Raw genomic sequence first — 6,853 nt, 5'->3', positions numbered from 1 at the left:
GGTATTTAAAGTAGGGGTGGGCGGAATTGGCGCGAACTTGGTACAATAAATCCGCAATATTTCGTTCCGTCAGATTTCCAATTATTAAAACAGAAACCTCATATATTCAAGGTAAAATAAGTATTTCTACATGCTAAAATGCATATAGTCATTTCACAAAAGTGAAATTAGCTTCCAGCAAGCAGTGAGAGAGGTGATGATTTTGAGATCAAGCCCCTGCAAACCATTATTCTCAAAGGAACATTGAAACGTTATACAATCGCGATCTCTAAACTTGGCAGCTTTAATAGACTCTGCCGCAGAAGAAATATAGAGGCTGTAAGTACGTACTGTTGTTCTTTCTTTAACTGAGTTGGGCAGTTCTATCAGAGATAGAACTTTCAAAAATTGAGTGAAACTCTTTAATGTTCCTCTCCACGGAAATCTTTAGTAAAAGGCGAAAGATTTATTCGGTTTGAAGAGAAACCAGAGTATGCCAAAGAGTAGACGGTGGAGGAGACCGGAGTGAACCCAACACCTTGGACTCTGAGTGTGGGGCTTAAAACTAAATGAGAACTTAAAACATGTTCTAGAGAATACTTTTTCATTCATGTTCTGATCAAATTAAGTGGGAAAATTACTTCAACTATATAAGAAGGATTACAAGTGAAAGAGGATTGTGGGTATGCAAATATATCCTCCCTAAGCCCACGTGGCAACACTTCTCAGTCACACGTGACGCTCGAGAGTGTATGAGAGTTTACTTTTGTTGTTGCTCTCATTACCAATTTTGCTTTTCTCGGTATTGCAACGCTTTACTCGAGCATTAGTTTGCCTCCACTACTCGTGGGCAGTTTTAAATCAATATTTAATTACCCGCTGGTCTTTCCGTGATTTGCTGTTGAGCCGCAGCCGGGTCTCGAACCCTGGTTCCAGGATTGCAGCTCAAACTGTTAATCGACCCTTCCTCCGCCTCTCACACAGTACAAGCTCCTGCAGAGATCTAAGGATCTAACCGGCTCACTTTAAAATACCCTGATAGGATATATAGTGTTCAACCATTTTTCAATTGTCTACTATATAAACATGTATATATAAATTTACATATGCTAATTTCTCTCTTTTACAGAATTGAGCAGTTCTATCAGAGATAGAACTTTCAAAAATTGAGTGAAACTCTTTAATGTTCCTCTCCACGGAAATCTTTAGTAAAAGGCGAAAGATTTATTCGGTTTGAAGAGAAACCAGAGTATGCAAGTGATAGAACAATGGCAGAGACCGGAGTAAACACAACTCTGTGGAGACTCAGTGTGAGCAGGAAAACTAAATTGCAATTATAAACATGTTCTCGTGAATACTTTTTCATTAACATTCTGATCAAAATAAGTGGGGAAATTACTTTAACTGCATCAGAAGGATTATAAGTGAAAGAGGATTGTGGGTATGCAAATAAACCCTCCTGGAGCCCCCGTGACAACACTTCTCAGTCACACGTGACCCTCGAGAGTGTATCAGGGTTTACTTTTGTTGTTGCTCTCGTTGCGCAATTTTTCCTTTTCTAGGTATTACAACGCTTTACTCGAGCACAAGCCTGCCTCCACTACACGTGGGCAGTTTAAAATAAATATTTAATTACCCGCCGGTCTTTGATTTGCTGTTGAGCCGCAGCCGGGACTCGAACCCTGGTCCAGGGTCGCAGCTCTGGTTGTCAAGTCGCCCCTTCCTCACGTGCACCTCAAGCTCTGTAGGGGGTCTGAGGGTCTGACCGGCCCAGGCACCGCCGGATCCGTCCACCCCCTTCCCACAGCTGTGTTTTCGGGTCACTGAATGGGGCTCTCCCGCAGAACAGCAGCAAAAGCTGCACATTTTGGAGCTGGTGACCCGGCTCGGATCACGGCTTCCACCCAATGCAAGGGATTCTGAGAAAATCACTCTTCCCCGTCCCTGGAAGATGTCTGGTTCTCTTCTAAAGCGCTTAAGTGCTCTCGAGCCAGAGTCGCGCTATATAAGACTACAAATAATAGGAAAAAAATATTTCGAAATGAAATGGCCATTATTCACCGTGGGTCAGAATATAGCGCCACCTAGATACATTAATTAGAAAGATGTACTAGTAACCAATTGTATTTGTGGCATTCTCCCCAGCCTGGGAGAATTCAAATGAACACTCCACACTCTGTGCCAGATTTATTAGTTTGTCACCAACTGCGCTGCTTGAGAAGGAGGGAGCAGGAGAGCGCTCTATGGCAATATGGCACTATGATCCCCACTCCCTAACGCAGTCGCAGAAATGTGCGACCGTGCACCATGGCCACACCTTTGCACCACAGTGCAAGGGCATCTCCACGAGACTAACATAGGTTTGCACTGGAAGGATCTAGTACAAAATACCATGCTTAAACTAAGGGGCATATTTACATGGAGCCTGCGCTGGCGGTGACGAAGCGGCGGCAAAGAGTGCAGACTCATATTTACAAGGCCACGCATGGCCTCATAGATATGGAGTAAGACAAAGTAGCTCCAGTGGTTGCGTTGCCTTACTCTGCGCAAAGAGGCGTTCCATGGGTGTTGCAGTGGGTGTACCCACGCAACGCAGATTGATATTGAAGTATTCCCAGATTCACAAGGACTTGTAAACCTGGTAATGTGTCAAAAGCCTATTCCTTCCTCGGGGAGGCATAACGAGGAGAAATAGCTTTATTTCTCCTTGTTTTTTCCTCTTTGTATGTGTGCCGCATTCTACAGCCCAAATTAAAGGAACACACCTCCATTGATTGCTTTTTTGCAAGAAAGTGTCCCTTCCTGTACAAAATCAATCATTCCTACAACTCATACACCCTTGCACCATGGTGCAAGGGTGTATGCATTGGCACTAGTCAGCCAATTGCACCAGCAAAAAAAAAGTAAATTGATGCGTCTTATTGTTGTAAATATGACACATTCCTGCACTTTACTCGCAGCGTGGCAAGCTGGCTTGCGGTGCATCAGTTTGTTGTAAATATGCCCCTAACTTTAAACTTTTCCCACTTTCTATGTGTGCTGTACAGTGCAGCACACGTGCAAAGTCAGAAAAGAAAGGATAAATAAAAACATTTCTCTTTCATAGCGCTTATCTGAAATGGGTGCTATTTCCTGGCGCTAAACTTTGTCTACTTTATTTAAGTAAATAGGGCTTAGAGTCAGTAACCATGGGTGGTTGCACCACACATTGGTACCCCCTTTTGGCGCTAAGTAATGTAAAGCAGCAGCGTTATCTGCTTCTTTACGTTACTTTCAAGTGATTTTCCAGCTTAAAACAGGTTTTACACTGGAAGGTAAAGAGGTGAAAAAAGATTTTTCATTGTTTTCCATCACTTATGTGATGCAAACACGGCGTAAAATCTTAGGGCTTTATTTACAACAAATGACTCATTGCTTCATCAAAATTACTTGCCCCTGTGGCAAAAATCCTACAACACCATGGATACGCCGTATTTACAATACAGGGCTCCATGGTGCAAGGACCCGCGGATTCATCAAAAATACTTACGTTATTTGTGCGAAGCATGTTGCATGGCATCAAGCCCAAAAGCGCTGCATTGCTATGTTTGGAAATAAGACTGATGCATCTGCAGCAATTCGATAAAAAAAAGGATGATGCATCAGGGGCGTGGCCAGCCACCACCCAAGATGGCCACAAAGGACTAGAGCTCCGTTCGACTAAATCCCCAATTATACGAGCATTCATCCATTTAAGCCCAACATAGCCCACAGTCCCGTGCTCCCCTACCCGTGCCGGTGACTCGATCCAAGTTTGGTGGAACTCCAACGTTCCTGGACGGAGCCAGCGCTGAGAACGCTGCAGCGCATCGTGTGAAAGGGAAAACTTTGTGACGAAGGAGGAGAGCGGGCCTCTCATGGTCTCGGCTCCTGAGTCGGCGGCCTCCCTGGCTGTCTTGCCCATCAGACTCACAGTCAAGGCTGCATGTTCCCTTTGGCAGCCAGCATGGGGATCCTGCGGTGGTCCCAGATAGCTCCAGACTCCGGCCGTTGAGATTGTGCGACCTGGAGGTCGGCGGAGAGATGTTCCGAGGCAAGTGGGACACAGTGCCATAACAAGGCAGAACATACACGCGATTCAGTTGAGTGAGGTGTTCCCTTCCCCCCTCATTTCTCCCTTTCTGCTTGCTGCGTCCCACGTTTGACACCCAACTACACGGACTGCCTGGGGGCCAGAGCGGAGTGTGTTGTTGAACCTCCCCCCTCTCCTTCTTCAACGCGCATCTGCACAGAGGACACGAGCTAGAGGGGCCCGCAGAGAAATCAGGTAACTGTTCCAACATTTCCACCTACATCACCATTCTCAATGGGCCACTACTTTTAACTCTTGTCAATACGACCTCAGGGGCTGGAGGGCCCGATACTGTTTGCCACTTCTGACTGTGGCTTGGCACTGGAGGGGTGCGCTTTGTCACCTGGAGATTGAGTAATTTCCAACTGTGTGGCAGGCCCTGGCATCTAGAGTGGGCCGCCATTTTTTCTGAAACTGTTTGGCGGCGTGACCGGCCGCCAACTTCTTTAGGTGGTGGGCTGGGAGCCACCACTTGTTTTGACTCAGCTGCTGCGCCGGATTTGCACACTAGTGGCCCAACACCCTGAGCACTATTGGGACACCTGTGAAGGGACGACGCTACCAAGATGTCTACTGCCAGGGTACCCACGCCGACCCACCAGACAAAGCTTGATAAATTTGCCCAATCTAAGACGGATGGCTCAGAGGGAAGAGCTACACCACAGGGCATGAAACTGCAGTCGGAGGAGGGTGCCCCCACCCTGGCGGACATAATGGAAGCTATCCAAGAGGTCAGCATGGCGCTGAAGCAGAAACTTGATACGGTAATGACCGAAATAACCCTCATGCATGCCAACCTAAGTAATCTGGGGGAGAGGGTCAAGGCGACCGAAGAATCAGTGTTGACGCTCCAAAAGTCCACAAAAACGCTGGAAACTACAGTCAAAAGGCTTCAGGTACAAACTTCGGACCAGGAAGCAAAACTTGAGGACTATAAAGGACGCGCCCGAAGAAATAATGTGCGCATTCTCAGGGTTCCTAAGAGGGTAGAGGGGAAACCTGCAGACCTCTTTGTCGAAGACTTAATCCAAAAACATCTACAGCCCCGGTCCTTGTCACAGTACTTCTCACTTGAACGCGCTCACAGAGTGCCTGGCGGTCCGCCTAGGCCAGGCGCTCCCACGCGTCCCATCCTGGGGAGAATTTTTAATTACTGGGACAGAGACATTATCCTCCAAACGGCACGCACCGCCCACTCCCCCCACTTAAGTTTGAAAACTCGTCGATCACGTTCTTTCCGGACTTCACGCAGAAGGTGCAAAAGATGCGCAGGTCCTTTCTGGAAGTGAAACGTGCACTCCAAGACAAAAACTTGAAGTATGCAATGCTTTTTCCAGCTACGCTGTGTGTGTTGGGGAGGGGAAGTCCTGTTTTTTTCTGACCCCGGAGGAAGCCGGGGACCGGTTGGAGGGATGTAGAAATCTGGCTGCTCAGAAAAACAATTCTTTGCGGTGCCTTCAAGTTCACAAACATTGCCAAAGAAGCTCAGAACGGGAGGAGGGTGTTTGACTTACTGTAATGGATATGTTACACTGTCTTCTGGCAAGCCCTCCCGAATTTGGAAAGACCAGTGAAGGTCGTAAGTGCGAGGATTGTTGGTTTGTCCCAGTAAGAGTGGGGTAACTACACTATGTTGGACAATGGACAATGGACACGCGGGTACACAGTCAAGTATGTATTGTTAACAGATTTTGGCTGGATGACGCTAAGACATATTGTTCAGTTTTATGTGCCATCAGGGGGGGTGGGACGCCTTAATAACATTTCCTCAGTTCAATAATAGTCAAGGACCAACAGCTTGTTAAATGTTGTATTATGGTCTCCCTTGGTTAAGTATATGGGGGAACTGGATCTTCTAGTCAGGGTTGGTTGGCTGTGTAGCTTTCCCCCTCCCAAAGGTTACTATTTAAGGGTCTACAGTCACTCTGCAAAATTGGGGGGTGGGCAGTTGTAAGTCCACGTTGCAGGGAGGCAGAGAGGTGAGTGGTTTGGGCAGGTTCACTTTGGGATAGTTTATTGTGAAATTTAAGTTGTGGTGCAGTTTTGAGTACAGTATTTTTCCTAGTGCATTGAAGATTGACAACCAGTTAGAATGTAGATCAGTGCACACAATGTTTGAAATGTCTAAAGTGTGATCGCCAGATGGGTGTGGGAGGATATGTCCCTGCTTTTCCACCCTTTTTGTAAAACCGTTTTTATTGCAGAAACACAATACACAGCATATCTTTATAATGATCCTGCCCTGCCAGCGCTAATGCGCAGCTCTTACACCAGTTAAGCTTTGCACACAGCCAGTAAGCCCACAACCCGGAGGTCGGGCGGCGTCAATCCGTTGATCCCCCTTCTCGACAACTCTTGAACATGTTTATTCTACTTGCCAGGAGTTCCTTATTTTGCTTTTTACTTTTTCCGCCCCTCCCACCCCGATCACCATCCCTTCCCCAACTCCTTCCACCCTGGTTCCCCCTCCCTCCCACCCACGAGTGTCCCCACCTGCGCCTGAGCTCTTCGCTGATGTACGTGTGTTGGTACTGTCAGGAGTAACTAATGCACTATTGAGAATGTGCTCCCGGTGTGTGTGAGGGAGCCTCATCGCCTAAATCAGAAAGTCCTTCCTCCTCCTCCATCATGCTGTCTCTCAAAGCCTGCACTAGCATCTCCCACTCCATTGCCGCCTCCATTGCTTTGTCATAAGATTTGCGGCGAGCTAGCTGGTATCTAAGTGTACTTTCACTCGCTGCCCACTTAAGAACCTCATTGATC

General features: G+C 47.0%; 2 non-coding genes across 2 annotated transcripts; both read right to left on the bottom strand.

Annotated features, from left to right (window-relative positions):
- Nucleotides 1–358: 358 nt before the first annotated feature.
- Nucleotides 359–474, bottom strand: LOC147668117 (U5 spliceosomal RNA). The gene has a single exon (XR_015304157.1). It is a non-coding gene; the product is annotated as a U5 spliceosomal RNA (small nuclear RNA).
- Nucleotides 475–1,116: 642 nt separating this feature from the next.
- LOC147668116 (U5 spliceosomal RNA) lies at nt 1,117–1,232 on the bottom strand. Its single transcript, XR_015304156.1, has one exon. It is a non-coding gene; the product is annotated as a U5 spliceosomal RNA (small nuclear RNA).
- Between the last annotated feature and the right edge of the window lie 5,621 nt (nt 1,233–6,853).

The sequence above is a fragment of the Lissotriton vulgaris genome, unplaced genomic scaffold, assembly GCF_964263255.1.
Source record: "Lissotriton vulgaris unplaced genomic scaffold, aLisVul1.2 SCAFFOLD_13784, whole genome shotgun sequence".
In the NCBI taxonomy this organism is placed as follows: domain Eukaryota; kingdom Metazoa; phylum Chordata; class Amphibia; order Caudata; family Salamandridae; genus Lissotriton; species Lissotriton vulgaris.
Note: the sequence above shows the minus strand (reverse complement) of the source record. Positions and strands in the feature narration are given on the sequence as shown.